At 47.7% G+C, this 6,345-nt stretch overlaps 1 pseudogene; it reads right to left on the bottom strand.

The window, feature by feature from the left end:
* Positions 1-5,705: 5,705 nt before the first annotated feature.
* Gm26358 lies at positions 5,706-5,802 on the bottom strand (annotated as a pseudogene).
* Positions 5,803-6,345: the final 543 nt, after the last annotated feature.

Below are 6,345 nucleotides of genomic sequence, written 5' to 3'. Positions count from 1 at the left end.
AAGTTATAACAAAAGCAAACAAATTTAAATGGCACAAAACAGCCAAACAAGAAAATGAGCCAAAGAGAAAGCACAAGAAATCCATACAGCCGCCAAGACGCACATCGGCACACACAGGGATCCCACAAAAATCACAAAACTAGAAGCCATAATGCATATGCAAAGGACATAGACTGTTAAAAAATGCCCGACTTAACATTATGAGACAAAGAACCTTCAAAGGTGCCACTGTCTTTGTTCTCCGTTGGCTGTCTACTCAGGGACTTGCGGCTGACCCTTAGGAGTGGTTTGCTTCCTCAGTGAGACTCACGTGGAAAAAGCATTTGCAAGTGGCCATCAATCGGAGACTGCAGAGTCTTGGTTAGGGATGCAGGTGTGTATTCTCTTCTCCTTTTAGCTCTAGGACCCCATGTGGTGCAGACCTGTGAGGCCCTGTGCACACACTGCCTGATTCCTTGCTGTTCTCCATCCCCTCAAGCTCTCACACTCTGCCTCCTCTTCCCCGAGGGAGGGATTTCTTAGAGTGATATATCCCTTTTGGGGCTGTTCAAGGTTTCTTACTCCACATATTTTCTGGCTGTGGATTTCTGTATTTGCCCCCTATCTCTTGCTGGAGGAAACTTCTTTGATGATGGCTGAGCAAGGTATGGATCTATGAGCATAGCAAAATGTTGTTAGGAGTCACTTTAGGGCTACCTTCCTTTAGCAGAACAGTAGTGCTCCATTTTTCCCTTGGGCCCTTGGGCCTATCCAGTCTTAGGTTCTTGACCACCGGATCAGCATTAGGTTTGCATTCCATCTCATGGAGTGGGTCTTCACTCAAATCAGATATTTGTTGGTTACTCCCACAAGTCTGAGCCCCTATTACACCAGTGCATCTTATAGGCTACTCACTGTTGGGAATCAGTTTGTAGCTTGGTTGGTGTTTACCTTTATCCTTTGGTGGCCTACAGAGTACCTTCCAGGGCCATGTACACTTGTCTGTAGGGGTGAACGCTCTAGGTAGGCACTGGGTCCTTTGGGGATTCCCGTGGGACCTCTTTGGCCAAGAGCTTGATTATATGTAACTCATTCCTGGTCCTGGAAGCTTTATTTGATGATGAGACATAGCCAGTTGGGCTCTGTCTCTTTGGTTATCTGGACTTTTTATTGAGAGCATCTTCATGCATGTGTTTTAGGAAGCTTCTACTGTATCAGGTTTCCATACTACCCCTCAAATGGCCCTGAGTTTTATCAGTCTTTCCTCATATTTCCTCCCTTGTCTTCCTCTCCCTCCCTATTTAACCCCCTATTCCAGCACATACAACCCTACCCATTCATAACCATCTCTTCTATTTCCCTGTCCTAGGGAGACCCATCCCTCCATCCCAGGCCCTAATGCTCTACCTAACCTCTGTAGCTGTCAAGCTGAGAATATGGATGGGATGTTGAAGAGACTTGATTGCCTCGAGCTGGCAGGACAGACTACTGGAGAGATGGGAGACAACATCTCAAGTCTGAATTCAAAGGGAGACCTGCAGAAATGTCCACTCTTGTGTACTCTGTAAAGCACTGAACTGTGTCTCAATACCTTAGGCTGGGAAAGAATCAAATGGACAGATTAGAGGAATTGCACTCACCCAGGCCTGGGAGGTGAGCCTGCCTACCACCATGCCTAACCTTTGCCAAGTTAGAAAACCCCACAAACCACCAGCAAGTGAATTAGGTGCAGAGTGCTCGCTCGGGCTAGTCATGACTCCTAACTGGGCGGTACTGAGCCACCAAGTAAAAGCTGAGACACATTGTTACAGGATGTTTGACTGTTGTACATAGAAAACCCAGTTGTTAGCAAAATATACAAACTCAGATAGATGTGGAAGCTGTCGGATGCAGTTAGGTGCATCCTGAAGAGATGCGGTTTGGGTGTGCTTCTAAAAGCTTCCATAGAAAAGAATGCTGAAGAAAATCCTGTCTATTTTAAGACAAACTGCGCCGGGCGTGGTGGCGCATGGAGGCAGAGGCAGGCGGATTTCTGAGTTCGAGGCCAGCCTGGTCTACAAAGTGAGTTCCAGGACAGCCAGGGATATTAAAAAAAAAAAAAAAAAAAAAAAAAGACAAACTCCTTTGGGGAGGTTCTTGTGGTCTTTGCTCTATGACCTGAGGCAAAGTCAACTGGACAGCCTTGAGGTTAGGGTTAGGGCTAGAATTTAGGGTTAAAGGTAGGGTTAGGGTTAGACCCTACTAATTTGGCCCCTACTAGCTTGGAGCCCACCCACCATGACAGGGCTCAGCCTGCCAAGGGTATAAGGGAGGAGCGAGAGACTTCTTTAATAGAAATTGGATCTTTCTCTCTCTCTCTCTCTCTCTCTCTCTCTCTCTCTCTCAGTGTGGAGATAAAGAGGGATTTTCTCTTTTGGCTTACAGGAACAACAGAACAGCAGCTGGCAGGACGCAGGTCAAACAATATTCTAGGAAAGAGCTAAGAAGCTCTCTCGGGTTTGGAGGAGCTCAAGGGAAAGGTAGAGGAGCACAGTAGAATGAGACAAATTGAAGGAGATTTCTAAAGAGCTAGTTGTTTAGTTGTAGAGCCAGTCTCATAAGTTGATATTTTATATATTGTTAAGAAAATAAAGTTAGCTCTCTGGGCTAGCAGGTTTTTACCTCAGTTTATGCCTCCTGTGTCTTTATTGGTATAAATATTTGTTAAATTTAAAAGTATAAATATTGTAACACTTCTAAAAAGGCAACATTATTTTTTAAGTAACATAATTATGGCCCAGAACCAATGTATTTAAAAGAATACAAAAAAATGTCCAGCCATAAAAAGGTAAAAGTCCCAACAGTGTTTGATATAAAAATAAGTGACCAGAGCCAGGGAACAGCTCAGTGGCAGAGAACAGGGTGAGCGTGTCTGAGCACCAAAGCAAGCAAACAGACAAGCAAAACGGAGCTGGAGAGGTGGCTCAGAGGTTAAGAGCACTGAGTGCTTTTCCAGAGGTCCTGAGTTCAAATCCCAGCAACCACATGGTGGCTCACAATCACCTGTAATGGGATCCAATGCTCTCTTCTGGTGTGTCTGAAGACAGCTACAGTGTACTCATATACATAAAATAAATAAATAATTATTAAAAAACAACAACAACAACAAAAAACAAGTAAAACAAGCAAGTAAGTGAACAGACAAGCATTACCAGGCAATGACGCTGGGAGCAATGACACTGGGATTAGAAAAAATTAGTATAAACTCAACTAACAACAAAGGGATTTGCAGATACTATTGAAATAGTATAACTATATTCCATATGTTCAAACTACTAAAGGAAAAATTAAATGTGTTGGTTAGAGACAAGGGACATGCATAAAGAACATGAGTAGATGTAGCTCCATAGGAGGAACAACAATATGAACTAACCAGTACCCCCCAGAGCTCCCAGGGACTAAACCACCAACCAAAGAGTACACACGGAGGGACCCATGGCTCCAGCCACATATATAGCAGAGGATGGCTTTGTGGGACATCAATGGGAGGAGAGGCCCTTGGTCCTGTGAAGGCTCGATTCCCCAGGGAATTCGAAGGCAGGGAGGCGGGAGTGGGTGGGTGGGTATGGGAGCACTCTCATAGAAGCAGGGAGATGGGTGATGGGGTAGGGGGCTTCTGGGAGGGCAGGAAACTGGGAAAGGGGATAACATTTAAAATGTAAATAAAGAAAATATCCAATAAAAAATATTTATTACGTCCAAAAAAAAAGTGAGTAGAATTTAGGAATGAGATCTGAGATACTTGAACAAGCTGGATGTGGTTGTTGTCTTGTTTTCTTGTTTGGGTCTATTGCTGTGAAAAGACACCATGACCACGACAACACTTATAAAAGAAAACTTTTTTAAAAAACTTTTTTGTGAATTTCATATCATGCACCCCAATTCCACTCATCACCCCCTCCCCTAATACCTGCTCTCCACCCTTGCAACCTTCCCCCCAACAGAGAAGAAAAAAATTGTGGAAATAGTGTGTCCCACGTTTTTTCCCCTCACATTTCTTTACTTGCAAAGACTCATTTCAATGAGTCGTTGGCTTGGTCCAAGGTCTCTGGCTTCTGCTATACTATCAACACTGGAACCTCGCTGGGACTCTTCCTGATATCCTGTTGTTGTCCCGTGGAGAGCCTGTAGTTTTGGATCGGGCTCTTTGCATAATTCCAGTTCATCTATGGGGTAGATGAAGAAGTGGGCCAACTCAAAGTCCTGGATCTGGCCTTGAGAGGTACCTGAGCTGGTCTGCCCTTGGGCTCTGCTGCACCCACATTACCAGGTTAAGCTCTCATACCTTGCCCTGGCTGGACTATCCAGTGACAAAGCCAGCAAGGGGAGGAGCCAACTCTCCCACTTTCATACCCTTGACACTAGTCCATGCCTACACCATCACGGCCAGCTCCACTGTGCTGCCCAGGTGAGATGCATGGTTCATACTCCCGAACGCTGCAGAAGGTGAGGGGCAGGTCAGCTCTCTTGCTCTCGTGACCTCAGCCGGGTCGGCTCCCCTGTCCACTGTAGGTCGCAGGGGCAAAGAGAAGAGAGGGGATCTCTCCCTTGCCTATGCCTTGGTACAGCAGACAAGAGGTAGGCCTGGTTCACCTACATTCAGACCCTTGGGGCTGGCTCACCCACCACCCCACCTTCAGGACCAGCTCTACTATAGTGCCCAGGCATGGTGCAGGGCCCACTTTGAGGGCAGCAGTAGGTAGGTGGCAGGGCCGGCTCTCCTGGTCTCATGACCTCGGGGCCAGCTCTCCTGCCTGCCGTACAAGGGGTGAGAGGTAACTTTCCCTCGTCCATGTCACCACACAGCAGACAAGTGGTGGGCCAGATTTTGCATGCTCATGACCTCAGAACAGGACATATTCGCCTGTGCCCTGCCACCAGGGTCAGCTCTATTGTGCTGCCCAGGCGAGGTTCAAGGCTGCTCTCCCAAGTGTTAGTTCTGCAGCTGGTGAGGGACAGGACTGACTTTCCTATTCTTATGACCCCAGGGCCAGGTCTCCCACTTGCCTCAGGTATTGGGGTGGGGGTGGGGTAGTGAGAAGACAGAGGAGGGAGGAAGGAGGAAGGAGGAGGGGGGAGATTTCTCTTCCTTGTCCATTCTATTGCATGGGTCAGCTCACCCGCAACTCTTGCAACCAAGGCCAGCTCTCCTGTGCTTTCTCGGTGATAAGCGGAGCCTGCTCTCCCTAGTACTGCGGCTAGCTAGGGGTGGAGTCAGCTCTCCCATGAGCCTGAGGCGTCTTTGGGTGTCTGGGGTCATCTCAGGAATGGTTTCAGGAAAGCTATGCCCCGCTCGTGCATTATGACTCTGGGCAGGGGTCATGTTGGGCACGGTCTGCCCCCACAGGGCTGCGCGCAACACGGGACTGTGGTCATCTCATGCTAGCTCCCTGCTCAGGCCCCATGGTGCCAGTTCATCTTAGGCTCACTCTTTGCCCGGGAGCCTGCGTGGCCCCATGCGGGGGTCATCTTTCTCAGGCTCATGCCCTCCTGGGACCAATGACCCTCAGAAGGGTTCTTCTAGTGTCCAGCTTTTTCCCTTGGTCCTGTCTCTGACTTGCTCCCCACCCTGGGAGACCATCAAGATCTGTGTGGTGCTAGATTAGCGGCTGTTTCGGGACATCTCCCTCGTCAGGGCCCACAGGTGCCAGAATGGTGGTCATCCCAGGCTTGGTTTTTTTCAGGGGGGTGTTAGGCTGCTAACACAGGTCAGAACACTCTCTCTGTCACTTACTGATACACATGTGACACAGTAGTCATACCCACAACGCCTCTAGGGGCGGGGCAGGTTAAAGGAAATCATGTCATTGGGGCTGGCTGAAAGTTCAGAGTTAATCCAATATCATCATGGCGGGAAGCATGGCACCGTGCAGGCAGACACAGTGCTGGTGAAGGAGCTGAGAGCTCTGTATCTGGATCCAAAGGAGGCAGGAGACTAAGCTTAGATTGAGTGTATGAGACCTCAGACCTCGCACCCACAGTTACAACTTCCTCCAACACCTACTCCAGCAAGCTCTCATCTTCTAACAGTGCCACTCCCTATGGGCCCAATCATTCAAACTTGAGTCTATGGGTGCCATTCTTACTGAAACCCCCACAGTGGGGCAAGCCTGCCAGCACTTGAGAAATGGAAGTTGTGAGATCAGAAGTTCAAGGACAGCCTGAGACCATTTTCTAGAAAACCACAAAAAAAAAAAATAAAATAAAATAAAAATAAAATAAAATTGACTGACCAAACAGCAAAAGGCGAAGGGACAAAAACTACCCTAGGGTATCTGGGATGGTTGAGACATATGAGGGAGTTAAAGGCCAATTAAATATTGCAGA

The sequence above is a fragment of the Mus musculus genome, chromosome 3 (genome assembly GCF_000001635.26).
Source record: "Mus musculus strain C57BL/6J chromosome 3, GRCm38.p6 C57BL/6J".
NCBI lineage: Eukaryota > Metazoa > Chordata > Mammalia > Rodentia > Muridae > Mus > Mus musculus.
Note: the sequence above shows the minus strand (reverse complement) of the source record. Positions and strands in the feature narration are given on the sequence as shown.